An 18064-nucleotide genomic window follows, 5' to 3' on the forward strand; every position below is an offset into this window, starting at 1 on the left:
ATTTATCATAGCGGACAAGAACGGTGTTGGGACAGGTTTTCTCAGTTTATTCCGGGCTGGTTTGTCATTCCTTAATCCCTTTTACACTACGATAGGTGACTTGGGCGTTGTCTTCCCACACCAGGACAGGGTTCAAAGAGTACTAGTGGAATTAGTATAGTGAATAAGAATGATGTTAGGGTAGGTTTCTTCTGGTTACTCCAATTTGCCTTATCAGTCCCTTGATTTTTTTTCACACCAGATATCAGAGTGCAAGGAATTCAAGTGTAATTTAGTATAGTGGACCAGAACGATGCTAGTGAAGGATTTTATTGGTTACTCCGGTATGATTTATCGTTCCCTTAATCTTTTTGATACAGTAGAGAATTTTTGCCATAACGTGTTTCTTGTTACCGTAAATTATAATGTCAAGTGACTGAATGCGGTAATTACAATAGCGGAAAAATAGTTTTTTACCCAGTCATCTGTCACTGAATATGTCAAAGACAAGGAAAATGAAAGAAAATCATACATTTCGCATTTTGTATACAATTTCGAATTATATCGCGGATTAAAAAACTACACTGATATAGTTTACATACTTTTAAATATCAAATTACTTACTTTGGCAGCATTTGGTCACACTTCGCATTTATCGTGATTGCGAAAATCTACCAACTCTAATAATAATTTATTATTATGCATGTTTATTCATGTCACAATTATTATATTACACCTAACACACATAATGCGATAAATTAGGACCATTGTTGAATTATTGTGAAGCTTTTTTATTTCTTGCTTTGTACGTTACATTAATTTTGTCTTCAGTGAAAAAAAAATTGATTTTATATTTTACATTTATACTTTCGTAAAGTTTTCATAGTAACAGATTTCGAAGCTACAATCGAAGGTATCTACAATTAGCTTTCAACTATAAAATACATGACATATAACATTAAATCAATGATTAAGTTCCTTAAAGTAAAATTACAACACATTGTACTAGAGTGAATCCCTGCTTATGTTGGTATTGTCAGAAATGAAATGACGGACACGTTTGCCAGAAAGGAGCAATAATACAAAGCAAATCCTTTAGGAAACAAGAATTCAAGACATAAGAAACAATCGCAATTAAAAACACAGCAAACGTTAAACAAAAATATTAGAAGGAATAACTTAAGCTTGAGAGATGAAAAAGGTTAAGGGTGTTCGAGAATAAGGTGCTTAGGAAAATATTTTGGGTTAAGAGGAATAAAGTTACAGAAGAATGGAGAAAGTTACACAACGCAGAATTGCACGCATTGTATTTTTCACCTGGCATAATCGAAGAGGTGGATTCCAAAGTGTCCCAAGTCCTTAGTTTAGGATTTTAACTTACTTTATTCAAATTTTAATTCATCCTTTTCAAGCCTAAGTTTATTTAACAGATTCTCCTAAGTCTTGACTTAGTGTCTGCATGTTTTTCAAACGGATTTAAGGACGTCAGAATTATTTTTTGAGTTTTTGTAATTTTTCTCATAACTTGTCATTTGGACTTAGTCCAGTTTGGAATCCACCTCTTCAATTAGAAACATTAAATCCAGACATTTGAGATGGACAGGACCTGTAGCACATAAAGTGAATTCAGAAGTGCATATATTGTATAGTGTTAGTTGGAAGACCTGAGGCAAAAATACCTTTGAGAAGGCCAAGACGTAAATGGAAGAATAATATTAAAATGCATTTGAGGGAGGTGGGATATAATGCTAGGGACTGAATTAATCTTGCTCAGGATAGGGACCGATGGTGCGTTTGTGTGAGGGTGGCAATAAACCTCCGGGTTCCTTAAAAGCCATTTGTTAATAAGTAAGTACGTAAGAAGATATTGAAGTTCAATCTCATATTTTGACAGTGCTAAGAAAATCTGTCTTTTATCAATTTTAATATGTATTTTTAATAAGTTTGTTTTCTAGCTTTTAAATTTGAGTAAACATATGATCCAATATTTGTAATTTGGTGCTGCATAATCTTATGAATTTTGTGTTCAAAATATTTATACATATATCAACCTGAAGATAACCAACAATTGGTCGAAAACGTTAGTGAATTAAATTACCTTATGAATAATACATTTATGGGTTGTTAACCGGTATTATATTTGATAAGTTTGATGAAGGAAACAACATTATATTAAATCATAAACATCCTTGATAATTGTGACGTTACAGGTAAATTTGCGAACAGTTTTTAGTCCACTCACCGCTTTCCAGCATCAGTCAAGCAAAAGAGCTTCACTCCCAGCATAGTTATTCCAAAGCTCTTAATACGAGTATGGAGTGCAGTCAGTAAGGAGTACCTTCGCCTTTACCTTCTTGTTAAGTACTTGTGACGTTTTTCCTTTCTGAGTGACAGAATGCAGTGAGAGATGCGAGATTCTCTTTGCTAAGGCAGTTGCTGTTGCGAATTATTTAAGAGGCTCGGGCGGTTTGAGGAAGAGACATGCATTCGTAGCTCCTCCACTGACGAGCGAATGCTGGCGATTTATTTTGTACAAGAAAGTGGAAAGTCTATACAGAGCGTTTCATGAAACAAATTACTGTCTACTACAAGAAAATATTTACAAAACGAAAAAATTATGGATTCAAGTACCGTTGCTGGTAAGTTATTCATCCTTATTATATAAAGTAAAAGAAAGTATTACCACAGTCTAATATATATACAGTCACGAAGCTCAATACGTAGGGAATATGCATCCATAGATAGTTGCTAACCACTAAGATCGCTACTAATCGCCTCATCACATACAATGTGAAACAGTACCGTCACAGTATTGTTCCTAGTACCCTCATCAACTCAAGCTTCATGCCCGTATATACTAGACTGTGGTATTATGATGATGCAAAAGAATATGTCGGACGTCTCGCATCTTCGAAGTATAAAAAAATAGTTTTTATTTTGCTTTCCGTCTGCTTGTCTTCATATTTGCGTGTATGTGTATATATTTTTCCTCTAAACCACAGGGTGAAATCGGCCTGGGTAGCGTAGTCGGTATAGCGCTGGCCTTCTGTGCTCGAGGTGGTGGGTTCGATCCCGGCCCAGGTCGATGGCATTTAAGTGTGCTTAAATGCGACAGGCTCATGTCAGTAGATTTAGTGACATGTAAAAGAACTCCTGCGGGACAAAATTCCGGCATACCGGCGACGCTGATATAATCACGGCAGTTGCGAGCGTCGTTAAGTAAATATTTTTTTTTGTGCAAAGCGAATTCTGCGTTCATGGTGTCAAGTATAGATATCTGATATTTCCTCAAATATCTTGAATAAAATAAAATTTAAGAAGCTTATAAATCATGCTTTTAAGAGCCAGGTACCTTTAGTACATTGTATGTATGTATGTATGTATGTATGTATGTATGTATGTATGTATGTATGTATGTATGTATGTATGTATGTATGTATGTAAGTTATGTCTTTTATCTTATGCTATGTTATGTTATGTTTTATGTCTTATGACATCTCTTATGTGTTGTGTGTTATGTTGGTGAGAAGGACATTGATGGCAAACCCACTCCACAGTGTCAATGAATTTAGCAACATTACGTTTTAGATACTATTTTGTTTTAACCTCATGTAATTGACAAATCTGTACATTTTAACCTGATTTTATAATTTAACACTCTTAACTTGTTTTTGTAATTATCTGGTGATTGTATATTTATTTTTGATTTTATTTCTACATTTATTAATATTGTAGTAGCCATGCATTTTATATTTCTACTCTGACGTTGTCTATGGCTATTAATTTGTTGAATGACATTAAATTCATATGTCTAACTACTTGTCTGTCCTTTCGTCCGTTCGTCTACCTACCTACCTACCTATCTGCATGTACGTAGTCTACATCTTTCAATTCACAATTAAAGCATTTCCTTGGATCTCATATCAATAATATTATGTTGAATATTATTTATTTTAAGGTTCAAATATTTTATTTCAAAATGCAGTACTGGCATAAATTAGTATGATATTACACATTATGTTTACATCTTAAACAATGAGTATGTAAAATAAAATAAACATGTTTGAATTCATTTTCATGAATACTTTATTCTTGTTGATGATATTTCATCGAAAGTTTGTCACAAATGCAACTAAACTTTCTATAGAAAAGGAATTGTATGGAACCAAAGCGATGACCTGTAAGGTATAAACTGAATGTACATTGGGGCATATTTCCGTGTTGTCGGTCCGCGCATTTCCGATGTATAGATGTATTTCAGAAGCGGGGAAGTGTCAAATAATATTCCATTATAAGATGTGAGTTGAATTAGGGCCGCAAATGCGTGAGTCATGGCGGTCCAGGGTCACGTACTGTAACACATCACACGTCTCTTTGGTTTGGTCATCAAATAAGAGAGGATGATTGGAGGAGGGTGTCAGATCTGATGGGACGGAGGGTGAGGGTGAATGCACAGGGGAGGGCATGCAAGATATTGGTCCATCAGGTGTCGATGATTGGCTCTCAAATTGAATACTGGACATGGGCGGAGGAAGGAAAGAAGAAAGTGTGAAGCTCCGTCATTGTCGCCATGGCTGTCCCCGAACTCGGATCTCGTCTATTTGATTGCAGCAGGTCTCCTATGCCACACAGAGAGTAGTAGGGCAAAGAGTGGAAAAGTAGGTGTAATTAAATAACTCACACTTTGTCATTACACTACAATGACAACCGAGCAAGGTTGCCCAATGTGAAATACTAGCCTATAAGTCCCGTCGCTCTAATTTCCGGCAGCCAATCGCGTTGCAGGTCGGCTACATTTAAACGTGTGCGTCTTGTGATTCGCTGATGAAGACGTTATTCATTTCTTAAGGCTCGATAAATATTTAATATAATCGCCCGCCATTTTGGCTATTTCGTTGGCGTTCGCAGAAAGTACACGAAGACATTTTTGTCGCTCAATTATTTGCTGAATTACAGTGCGTTTGATTTATTATCATAGGAGCTACGACATGATAATGTTTAACGGTGTGGAAAATAGATTCCTCGTATGGTAGCTCGGCAACAAAAGAACAAAAATGGCGATCGATACTACCTACCTAGACTTTATAGAGCCTTCACTTCCTAAGACGTAAGCGAAGAAGAGGAGTCACGCCGGGAATAACAGCGTCGCAACTATAGACCCATATTCGGAAGTTACCGGTTTCAAATACCGGGGTCGTTCAATATGATAGTGACAATGACAATGAGGGTACAAGGGAGAGAAAAACAACTAAAAGCTAGCTACATCGCCGTTGTTAGGATATCTGGGAAAGTAGACAGATGTATAGTGGCGCTTAACGGGAGGAATATGGGACATCCCTAAGCACTGTAGCCTAAATAGATTTTTTGTGCATCCGTGATGGAATGAGTTACGTACCGACTGCGCTGCCCGACTTAGCCAGTCTCACTATCCGACACAGTATTCATTCCTCTCCAGCCATCAAGTCCTTATACAATATCACTGATATCACAGATCTACAGAGTGTTTCCGGGTTGGTGTTACTAACTTTCAGGGATGATGGGGAATGGCACATATATATCAATTTGAGATAAGGAACCCTGTTCCGGAAATGACAGTCGAAAGTTATAAGCAAAATTAGCTATGTTAGTTATTCCTCTGTACACCTTATTTATGTGTATTTATCTGTACATCTTACACATACTGTATTCATCTGACATTGTTCACGTTGTCTACTTACAGTATTCCTTTCAATGCGCTGTCTGAGGGGTGGGGACAGGAAACTACACTGAAGCAATGCAGATGGCATAATGTGTAACGGACATGGTCGGTTCTGATATGCACGTTTGTAGACAGCAGTGTATGTGTACAAGTTGTAGTGTCCAGTCGATCAGTCCTAGTGAAATGGAGGAGTACACGAGAGCGGAATATGCAGACATGATTTTCGAATACGGATGAGCCAATGGGAAAAGTAGACAAGCTCACAGATTGTATCGGTTCATATACTCACGTAGGAGATATCCGGCCCATACCATCTTTCCACGACTGTTCCAAAGGTTAAGAAAAGGAGAGCACGTGGTGCCAAATTAAAATTTAATTTGCACACAACTATTTTTGTTTATAACTTTTGACTGAGTCATTTCCGGACCAGGGTTCTTTATCTCAAATTGATACATGTGCCCTTCCCTATTATCCCTGAAATTTAGTAACACCAGCCCGGAAACGCTCTGTATATGAGTCGTCATATTCCCGTCAGGAGGAAAGAAAATTTCTGAGGGTTTCCGGTGCCTCTTATAATAATATTAGTCTTTACTAAACACGAATGTGTACAACAGTTTTCGGTAATTTTTAATTTGTTCTGAAGGCCTGTCTCAGGACCTCGCAGAGTGAGGGTGATTGTGGAGTATTGTTGGAATTAGAATGATAATGGTGAGAGGAAATGGGAGAATCCGAGAAAACCTCATCGTGCCCGCTTTGTCCACCATAAATTAGAAGGGGATCGAGTCCAGATCGAAGGCAAAGAGGCTAACCACTCGACCACAGGCGAGTCGTGGTGCCTCTTCTGCAGATCTATTATCTAGATCCCACCATCACCGCCATCTACGAAGTTTTGGACAAAACGTGAGGAAAGCCCATTATGGCGGACAACCGATTCGACATCACACAACCGCAGGTTATGTAGTATTATTTTGAGACGGTGATGATAATGAAAGGGGAATAAATTGTAAATAGTACTGGTGTAATGTCGACGGAAAAGAGAAAGAACCCGGAGTAAACTCTCACAATTCGGGTCCACAGTCGTCGTAAGCCTGTGATCTGCTAACATCTATCAACGGAGTTACCAGGCGGCGGGACTGTAGATAAGGAATTATGTGAGCTCTAAGCCGGTAGGCCACTTGTCTCACTCGGTGTGTCGCTGTTTTATTGAAGCAACCTGGAAAAATGTTGAAGGGGAAAAGTCGAAAGATGACGTAATCTATAATATAGCATATTAAAAGAAAAGTATAAAAGTCGCAAAACACTCTCCCAAATAATGTTTTACAACAGCAAATCAAGGTTATCTTAAACCAGCCCTGGCGAAAATGTGATCGTGCGCCGAGCCACTGTGTAACCTGCAACGTGCATAGCACCTATGGAGGGAGGCGGAGGCTGACACCCGAAGGGGAAGTGAAGTAACTGACTTATTAACGGATTTTCATTTTCCTTATTCAAACACTTAAATATAATTTTATACAGTACAAGGCTACAAACTAATGTTTAGTACGTGTAACGAAGAAAATAAAAATGAACAAGAAAACATAGGACACATTATCACAACCTAAAATCAACTGTTTTCAGAATGTCTCTGCGACAGAGTTTCAAAATCAGGAATTATGTCACTTACTGCCAGTCGTATTTGATCACGAAGGTGTTTAGTTTGTCAGTCGTGATCTAAATTTGGTTTTTACTATTTTCATTGTTGAAAATAATTTTTAACAAACGTAAGGTGTAGCGAACATGGCTTCAACAGAGCAAGCGAAAGAACGAAGCTTCGGATATTTATTTTTTGGCAAAGATTTGAAAAGTTCAACATTTGTCAAGTCCTTACATCTAGCTTTCATTTAACATCACATTGTAAATCTGTGAGTTTAAATTGAAGATCTAACCGTATTATTTGTACATATGCGAAAAAAGGATTGACGTACAGAGATGATGATGATGATGATGATGATGATGATGATGATAATAATAATAATAATAATAATAATAATAATAATAATAATAAGAATAACAACACTTAACCTTTTAATGTTTCATGAGTAACATGTAGTATAATGCCGTTTTATGTTATACAACCGTTTTCCTCGTAATACTTGTGAACAAATCATACGTTTAATATTCTCATCATATTGGCAGCAAAAAATGCGTCCTCCCATCCTACTTGAAACTTTCATTTTTGTACAGGTACATGGTTTCGAGAGAGACATTGCGATGATACGCCACTCGCAGATCAGAGACAAAATATAAATGGTACGGAGTTTGATTCCAGCGAGTAAGAAGGTGGGGGTTGGGGGAGGTAGGAAGCAAGAGAAATGCATAGCTATCGTTGCGAGCCACATTTTCACCACGGCTGTCTTACACGACAGTCGAAACGAGACGTAGAGAGAGCTGAGCATCGAATTCTTCACTAGTCGAGGGAAGAGAGGTTTTATAATATATATTTAACTAGGAATATATTTAATTTAAAAGTCAAATGCCAAATTGTTACTCACTCCTACTACAGCAAAGACTCAAATACTAATTCGCGAGACACCAATCCAGAAAACTTTTGAGTATTGCACAGTGTACTGGTGTTGGGACTCAACATCTCTACCTTTTCGTGGAGAACTTTATTTTGTCGTTTTCCTTGTTTCAGAACCATATACAAGAGTAGGAGCGACCATGACTTTATAAAATAATATGTGAACTTCTTTCCTAACTTCCTTTCTTCCTAGAGTTCTTCTAATTGTCTTAAAAATGGTTTGAAATAAATCATATTTATTTTAATTCCAATCACTCTGTCAAATTTAAAATTAATTTCACACTCAGACAAAATAAGCCTATGTTTTGATATCTTGTGGTCGTCTTAAGCGATGTACAATTGAAGCTCGATTATCCGTCATCCTATAATCCGATTGGCGGATTATCCGACTGTCATTCTTTCGCTTTTTTTTTTCTGCAGAAACATAGGAAGTACTACTGTACGTTTTATTAGTACGTATTGTTTCTAAAGTGTTATTGCTAGATAGTGAATGCACGATGACTTAAGGAAAAGTGAAGTTGTTTCGTATCAGAGTATATGGCACGTGCCGCGCCGTCCGTCTTTTGTGTACCTGGCGAGTACAGCAGCGTACAAAACGAATGAACCCCGATCTCTTCATAGTAACATTGCAACGCAATGTGTGCTGTTGTGTTATCCTGCTCAAGTATTTAGTACGCGTTGAATATGTTGTGCTGATCCATTCATAATGGCAAAACGTTTAATTCGCTCAGAGATACGAAATGCAATATTAAGAAGTATGAGAGTGACATTTTATGTAGCCTATTAACGAAGACAATATCTTGTGTAATGTATGTAAAATTGAAATAAAAACCAGAACAACTCAGGCTATAGAGAAACATTGCAACAGTACACCGCACAGGAAATGCGTTGAAATGAAATCTGAGGAACCATCTACATCATCATCATCATCATCATCATTCATCATCATCATCATCATCATTTAGTTGTGCGGGTCTAACGACACGTGCAACATGATGCTCAGTACAAATATTCCTGTAAAGAAATTGAGTGATCCCCATTTTAGAGGTTTTCTTCAGAAATTCTCTCAATACAAAAACTGTTTAAGCGAAAGGCGAAGACGATTCAGCTTCGACAACTTACGAGAATATATCGTCGTTTACTGCAACGCTGGTAATTGCATCAATGATGACGAGGACTAAACCTTGCAAGGTATGTACTACAGTACGTTATTTTTCTTTTCCTTCTGACTGTACGTAGATACAGTAGCATGTTGACGTCGTCTGTTTACGTTTAAAACCTGTTCAGCCAAAGGTTTGAATGAAAAAAAAAATGTAACATACAGTAAATGTGCACTTACATTCAACGATAAGTCATCCCGCATCCACTGTCTAGTTATTACTTAACACAGTATGGTCTACTGTTCGAGTTGTCGTACTCCACATATACAGGGACATCATTTTATTTTTACTAACATTTCTAATATTAACCTGGCTATACCTTTGGATCAACGATTAAGAACTGGAAACACCGTTTGCTATCTCCTTCCACGACTGGAGTTGGATGATACTGGTGTAATATACAAACAAATCACTTTACTAGGTATAGGAGGGAAGAAAAGTAGTTCATCCATTTGCGTAAACTAGGAAATATCGCGATTTTGAGTTTGATAATTTTCATTAGGATTTTGTTTAAACAAAATATAGTACAGTATTAACAATGAGTGTTTTTACTCACGAAATGAGCTTTCCATGCGGACGTATTCATTATGCAGTGTATGTTGTATGTTATACTGTCTATAGCATATTAGCGTACAATATAGAGAATGAAGTTAAATTGAAAAATAATCATAATATGGATATTTAAACACATTTTTGAAAATGGTAGCCGTTCATTTCGATACGCTTCAGTTCTAATGTGCATATTATCGCATTATAGACTATTGTACGTAATTCCAATTACCAGGTTCGTACTTCGTATCAGTAACTCATGTTGAAATAATTCTGTACCTACTCTATAAAAGAGACTTTACGAACTGTAAATTCAATCTTCACTTCTGCCCGATTCGAAAAGATGAAATTACTCAGATATGCTATCTACTGTCCGTCCAAGTGGTTACGTCGCAGCGTCGTAGATAGGGAGGAAATCACGTGACAGTTAATTACTTAACGATGCCCTTTTATGTAAGTTATTTTAAACAATTGTATGGGTATAATATTACGTAGACGTCCAATTCCTAACAGAAATTAATGTTCTCAGAGAAGATCTAAGACAGCCCAGCCACTAGCATGTACAGAGAGGCGAATAGAAGCAGGTGGGGGAAACCGGGATGCGACGTAGGCAAATGGAAAATGATGCAATATTGAAAGCTCTTTCGTAACTGGAAAACGCGAACACATTTTTGGAACGTACTGTTTACTATGACCGTAAGGCTACTATGACTCTATACGCGGTCTTGGATCTGGTGGAGAACGGTTGAACTTCATTAGTAGAAAGGGTGGGAGTGAAGTACATTAAAAAACTCAGGTACAATAAAAATTGAAGTAAAAATAAAATGATGTCCCTGTATATAAAACGTACGCTATTTCATGAGTGTCAAAAGAAAACGTGTTGTACTGCTAAGTAACGAAAAAATTGCAAATAATTGAGTGGTTTGGGGAAAGAGAAACTGTGGCTCATCTCGCATCAGAATACGAGATTGGTGTTACAACTGTGCGAGATTTAATAAAAATCGAGGATAAAGCGTACAAAGTATGTAAATCTACAACATGAGACTTCTGCTATTCCTATCTTCCCGTTGACAGCCAGTATAAAGAGTTTCCTTCTCCCTTATAAACTCGTAGTTAACAACCAGACTTAAAATGAGCGAAGTTTTGTTTCACTACCTAGCGTGTTAAACGAGCCCACGAAGGAAATTACGAAAGTGCAAGTGTTATTCATTTAATTTACATAAATATTTTACGGTACAGATTATCCAATTTTTTCGATTAACCGTTCAGTCCATCCTCTTCATTACCACGGATAATATAGGTACTACTGCAATTATGTTGTTGTTTTCTAATGCCAGGCGTTTGACAATAGAGACATTTGATCTCTTGCACTCCAATATTCTTCAAAGATATTATCATGGTCAACCAGTGCTGTTCATCGGAGTGACTACTACCGCGGAGGAATCGGAGATTACGAATAAAGCTCTCCACCGGTGATCTCCGGTACTATCGTAGGTGGAACAGGGGACATACGGAGGGTTGCGGTGGTTCGGAGAGAAGCGACAGTTAGCTCAAGGACGACTGGCGCGTACGGACTGACGGTAGTTGTGAGTGGAATAAAATGACACCAAATCGGATATCCGTCGCATGGAAATTCTTTAATTTAGTTGAAGATAATAATACAGTCGCACGCTGTGAACTTTGTGGGCGAATTTACTCTAAGGGTGGTGGAACTTCGAATTTGTTAGACCATTTGAAGCGATCGCACAATCGCGAACTTGATGCAAGCGCCGACAAAAACAATTACGCAAAGCATTTGATACGATTTCTTTTTACATTGTTTTAGTGCTATTGTTTCCAAAGGCCCACAGTATAGAAAAAAGTTTTGAAATTTCTCTAAAACGTAACTTTCGAGGCAATAAAAAACATTATGAAATATTTAAAAGACAACTTGAGTTATATTTTACTGTTTAGAATAAAATATTGAATTTCTGAATGAAACTAAAGAAACGTGTGGTAATAATATAATTACAATTATCCTTAAGTTGATATCCGCTTATATTTTTATTACAGGGAAAGAGTGGCGCGTTTTAGAAGAGGCAGTTCAAATACTGACACCCTTTAACATAATAATCACAATCCTGTCCGGTGAAGAATCTCAATAAATTATGTTGGACAGTAAACTTTAACCCATTGATAGCACACGTGTCTTTTGTTCCATTCTGAAACTCCCTTAATATATTTTATGTTAAACTAAACCGATTAGAATAATAATTGACAAAAATTGTTTGCGAATAAAGGAGTATTTCCAGGAGAACTACAGTATAAATGTTTACATTAGCTGCTGAAAAGCTTTACTTCTGCGTTAGTTTTGCAGTTAGATTTAATGTTATTATTTGATCAATGACATAAAACTAATACGCCTTTCCACATGTACTATGAATTTCAAAACTAGAAAAAAATCTGTCAGCTAACGTAGCATTTCAAACAAAACAAGGAAAAAAAAGACGAAGAAAGAGAGAGAGAGATTAACATAAAAGAGAGAATAAACAACAACAAATTACAACTTATTTTAAAAGATACGCGGACGTCAGCGGACTCGAATCACTACCTGATACGATTAAAGGAATGCTCAGCGGAAAGTGTATGTCTGCGCCACAGCACACATACAACCTTCGCGGCATCAATCGGAGGTAACCGGAGGTTTCCGATTGAAAGCGCACAAACAACCGGTCCGGAGAAAACCTAATCATAAGCAGCACTATGGTCAACCACTGAAGCACAGATTTTGAGGTGTTCCGAATCCATTTCTTGGTTTGAGTTGCACAATGGGCAGTTAGGGGACTGATATATTCCAATTCTATGCAGGTGTCTGGCCAAACAATCATGGCCTGTTGCCAATCTAAATGCAGCTACAGACGATTTGCATGGTAAATCGGGAATTAACTGTGGATTATGATACAAAGAGTTCCATTTTTTCCCTTGAGATTGTGTTATCAAATTTTGTTTGTTGAAGTCTAAGTATATAGATTTAATCAATCTTTTCACAGAGTAATACATAGATTTAGTAACAGGTTTGTAAGTAGCAGTGCTGTCCTTCTTTGCTAAAGTATCCGCATTCTCGTTTCCCAGGATTCCACAATGGGATGGTATCCATTGGAATACAATTCTTTTATTGAGTGATATTAATTGAGAGAGCATTTTAGTTATTTCTGCTGTTTGAGATGAAGGTGTGTGTTTAGAGACTATTGATAGAATAGCTGCTTTGGAGTCTGACAGTATAACTGCATTCCTAAATTTATTGATGTGGCATAGAAGATTCCTGAGACTTTCACTTTTTGTAATGATTTCTGCATCAAAACTTGTTGTTCCATATCCAAGAGATCTATAAATTGAGAAGAGACAGTACGTAACACCTGCACCTGCACCTTGTTCTCTGGAGATCAAGGATACGTCGGTGTATAAATGAAGCCAGTTTTGTGGAGGGTAACTAATATGAATTGTCTCTAAAGACAATTGTTTCATTATTTCAGCGTTTACTTCTGATTTCAGTATTTCTTCTGTTAAATTTAGATTATATTCTATATTTAATAGAGTTAAAGGGTTTGGTTTAATTTGTAAGTTTTCTTTTAAATTCGGGATATTGATTTTCTGTTTTAATTCTTGAACCATGGATATGAAACTTTTTTGAGTTTTCAATCTACAGAGAGGACTTTATGAATGCCAATTGTTTCCTGGTAATCTGATAAGTTTTTCATATAAAATCAGTGCTTTTTCTTCTACTGTCATTTGATGCTGTTAATGTTAGTGAGGAATCTCATAGAATCTATTGGAGTTTTACTGCAATTATATTAACATTGTGACATGACCAGGGAGTCATTCTACATGTGTGTACCTAATGTCGGCTCATAATCTCCACAATGATTAGAACAGAACATAGGCCTATCAAAGAACCCAATAATGATGATAATGATAATCATGATCAACTTAATTCCATGAGGGCGCAGTAACCGTGATCTAGTGTACTCTCATATCAAACATTTCGTGGAATCGTAGTCCAACAAATCCGAGCTGCGATTCCACCAGTAGGCACTAGTATTTCAAACATTGCTGTAACCGATGTTTGGAACATTGTCCAAAGTCCCAATAGAGGGGGGAGGAGGAATCTAATAAGAGAGTATCTCTCCCGTGAGGAGGGTGATGTGCAGTACAAGGAGAGCCTGATGTGACCGCCCGGCCGGCGTACAGTACGAAGGTCCTGATCCTATTTGAATCCATCAACAATCCCCACCTCCCAACAGGTTGCGAGTTAACGTCACGGAAGTGAAATAACGGACCGTAAAGCTCACTGCCTCACGTCGGTAAAGGAAAATGTTAAATGAAAGAGATCTGGATGGACAAGCGGTGTAGCACGCATTGAATGAATGTGTAGATTCTATTACAGGATCTGAAACAAAGGGACACTCCGAGGATCAAACTAATTTAGGTAGACAACCTCTTATTTAACGAATCCAGAGGGGTCCCGATTCGATTCCTTTCAGAAAAACGAACATTTTTCTCCCTCTAATAGGGATGGATATGTTTCATTTCTCCTTTGTTGTCTTAAGGCAGTCATTTCCAACTGGTCGAGTTGTGACGTCGGAGCACGCTTTTCCTCTCGGAGAAGAGGCCCGGAGAAATAGTCAGAGCCGAGCTCGGAGCTGTGGCGGATCGTGGATTGTATAGGTCTAATAGTGTAATGTAGAGATTAAGTAATATATAGAAATGAAAGTAGATACCGGTTCCTTTGATTATAATTATTATTAGGGCTAGGATTTTGATGAAATTGCATCTTTTTCTAGTAAACCAGAAACATAGCTACTTTAGTATTTATATGTTATATGATAAACTGAATGTTTTAAGACACATTTATTAAGGCATCTTTTTGCATTTTTTGTCTGTTTCAACTCATAACAGCATTTTTTGTTTTATTCCGTCATTTTTTAGGTATTTTCATTTAATTTTGGCCATAAATCACCATTATTAATGTAAAATAATGTTTATTTCCTTTGATATTTTCTTTACATATTTTGTCCATTAATATCCATTATTTTGTATAATAATTTAATCGTTTTTCTACACAAATATTGCCATTTTAACGTAGTACACCCCATGTAATGGATCAGTCCAACCATCCCTTCAATATAGAGTCCTCTATACCTGCTAATTTCGGATAAGAGTGGTCTTGTGGTAGACTACATGGAAACTAAAAGTAAAGTAAATCCATGGCGCTACAGCCCATGAAGAGCCAAGACAGACCAGCCGACTGCTGACCTCACGTCCACATGCCGAAGCTGAGGTGAGCGATCACACATGAAAACTCCATCAGGTAAAATAATTAATTAAAGTGTACTACTTAGAAAAAATTATGTAAAATTTAATTTAATTACTAGTCTAAATATTAAGTAGTACAAAACCTCTTTTTCTACTAAGCCAATTATGTAAGATCAATTTTTAGGGCATTTTAAGGGAATTTTTAAAGATTTTTAGGTCATAAATGCATTGTTTTAGGGCATTTTTTTCATGATTTATAGGTCATCAAAATCCTAGCCCTAATTATTATGAAGCTGTACTGGCAGCCGTGTTGAAACCAGGCATGCTATACATATTAGTAATACAAATAAATACAAAAATGAAAAAGTATTAGATACAGAATTAGACTTATTATACACAATAGAAAAGTACAGTGTAGTGGTAGTAGTAGTAATAATAATAGCGTAATAATGATACTAATTATATTTACATATATACGATATGCAAGGAATACCATACTTAAACGGGCAATGCCTTTGGTCTCATTTTTAAATTTCCATTAATTTATGAAGCAACTACAAATATGTAGAATCTACATTGTAGACCTACCAGTTCATGCCAAACCTAGATTAGGTACACATTTCATTGTACAGTACCTGTATTACCTAATCCTATTTCATCATTCAATATGAAGTAAAAAATGACATTTCATCTGAAATTAAGACAATATTTCTCTATCTCACTTAAATTACTCAGTTTCAACTTTACACCAGAAAATATAAATTAATTTGGGGCAGGAGAGTACTGCCATTTTTCTGTCATTTGTCTTAAGCACGCTGTAGACAATTATTGTACTACTGCATAAACTTATAAACATTGGGACTTAAAACATCGTTAGAGTCACAGTTTTCAGTTCCTTTGAGTATCATATTCTTTTCTTGCTACGATCCCGTAAATCCATTTTAATTTTCACAATGTGTGCTGAATCTTTACGGTAGTTAAAAACATATCACATACATTTTTAATTGGTCGCTATTTCCACCCGCAAGCTGAGAATCATGACTTTTTTCTTCTACTTTGTACATGCCGTTTTTAAGGCTTTGTTGATTCAATTTCATTTTTTATTAAAATAGGCCTATTTGCACTCCACTCCAAATTATCCGGATCCCAGTAATCAACGTCACTTGACAGATGATTTTCAATAAATCTTAATATTAAACAATCTCTGATAAGTGACTATCCATAATACCATAGCAGAAGCTATAACATAACCTAAATAACATTAACAAGTGTTAGAAACGTTTTAATTAGGGATGATGAAATAGACAAGAAAAGTTTTAATTAAGGACCATGAAATAAAAAATAAACATGAATAATTTTAAAAGGAACAATTATTGAAAGTTATTGAAAGTAAAATTTTTAAATTTGAATGTTTTAGTGGTTGGTGGTTCAGTTGATGTTAGATTGAACGTGTACGTAAAAGAAATGGAACTCGATGTACATGGTTTATTCCTCATCTTATTCAGGATTTCCGAATGGTGCTCTTCATTTATTTGTAAATAGGGGTTCAGGGAAGATGCATAGCTATGACCAGTGATCTTTATTAATTCTTGTTCTTGAATGCCAGTGCTAGTCATATTTGAAACTGCTGTGCATCGACTGGAACGGTTTGTAATTTTCTGTTTTTGACGTCCAGACCAGTGCAGTTTGAAATGTTGGCAAACAAAGAAACAAATGCTAGGGAAGCGATAATATTGTGCGATAAGTAGCCATGATTGGTTGAAAGACGTCCTTTCGTACAGTTTTATTGGTCAAAAGTAGTAGTCGTAGTAAAAGTGTAATAGTCATTAAAATATTTGAGATCAGTTACTGAATAAAAAATGAAATTCCTTGATTGAAAAAGGATTTACAGCAAGTAATAAGCAATTGAAACTGTACTGTGGTTAGTACATGTTGTGCTTCAAATTAATATTGAAACCTGACGTTGAAAGTTGTAAACGTTCAAAAGCTCCAACCGATATATTTGTATATACGTGTACTTGTTAACTTTGACAATTGTAATGCCGGTAATTACATTATAATATACTGTTTTCGTATTGCGCCCCCAGTGCGTAATCATGTTAGTGTAATGTAATTTAATAGCATGTAACTATGATCAATGATGTATTATATCTAGGCCCTACGTGTTCTTGTGTTATGCCAACTGTTCGGGAAGACCTGCAAAGTCCAACATTTCATATTTAAAGCTTGTATTGAGGTAATTGAATTATCACATTAAAAATTTAATCCTTGTTTCACCTTTTCACAGTTTTTATTTTTTTTTATTTTAGTAGGTTATTTTACGACGCTTTATCAACAGCTTTGGTTATTTAGCATCTGAATGAGATGAAGGTGATAATGCCGGTGAAATGAGTCCGGGGTCCAACGCCGAAAGTTACCCAGCATTTGCTCATATTGGGTTGAGGGAAAACCCCTGAAAAACCTCAATCAGGTAACTTGTCCCTACCGGGAATCGAACCCGGGCCACCTGGTTTCGCGGCTAGACGTGCTAACCGTTACTCCACAGGCGTGTACCCTTTTCACAGTGCATTATAAGATAAAGATAAAGATAGCCTATTGTGCCCCATGAAAGGCAAAGGCCTCCTTAAATAAGGGAAAGCTCTATTTGTCTAACGTGATGAGTTAGTTCACGTTAGACGTGATATTTAAGTCTAAGAACTTTAATTTCTTTAACAATGGTTCTCTCACTGCCTTTCACAACTTCCTGTCTATGCACAAATGTCTCTCGAGTAGTTTCCACTTTCTTCTGTCTCTTGCCTCTCTGGACCATTGTTGACCTGCCTGTTC

General features: G+C 36.5%; 1 protein-coding gene across 1 annotated transcript in view; it reads left to right on the forward strand.

The window, feature by feature from the left end:
• Positions 1-2596: 2596 nt before the first annotated feature.
• The window catches only part of LOC138703145 (multiple coagulation factor deficiency protein 2 homolog), a 58071-nt gene continuing 42603 nt past the window's right edge, over positions 2597-18064 (forward strand). The window contains exon 1 of the mRNA XM_069830785.1: positions 2597-2618. The gene's annotated coding sequence lies outside the window, so the exon portion shown is untranslated. The remainder of the gene's footprint in view (positions 2619-18064) is intronic.

This window comes from Periplaneta americana, chromosome 7, assembly GCF_040183065.1.
Source record: "Periplaneta americana isolate PAMFEO1 chromosome 7, P.americana_PAMFEO1_priV1, whole genome shotgun sequence".
Taxonomy (NCBI): Eukaryota; Metazoa; Arthropoda; class Insecta; order Blattodea; family Blattidae; genus Periplaneta; species Periplaneta americana.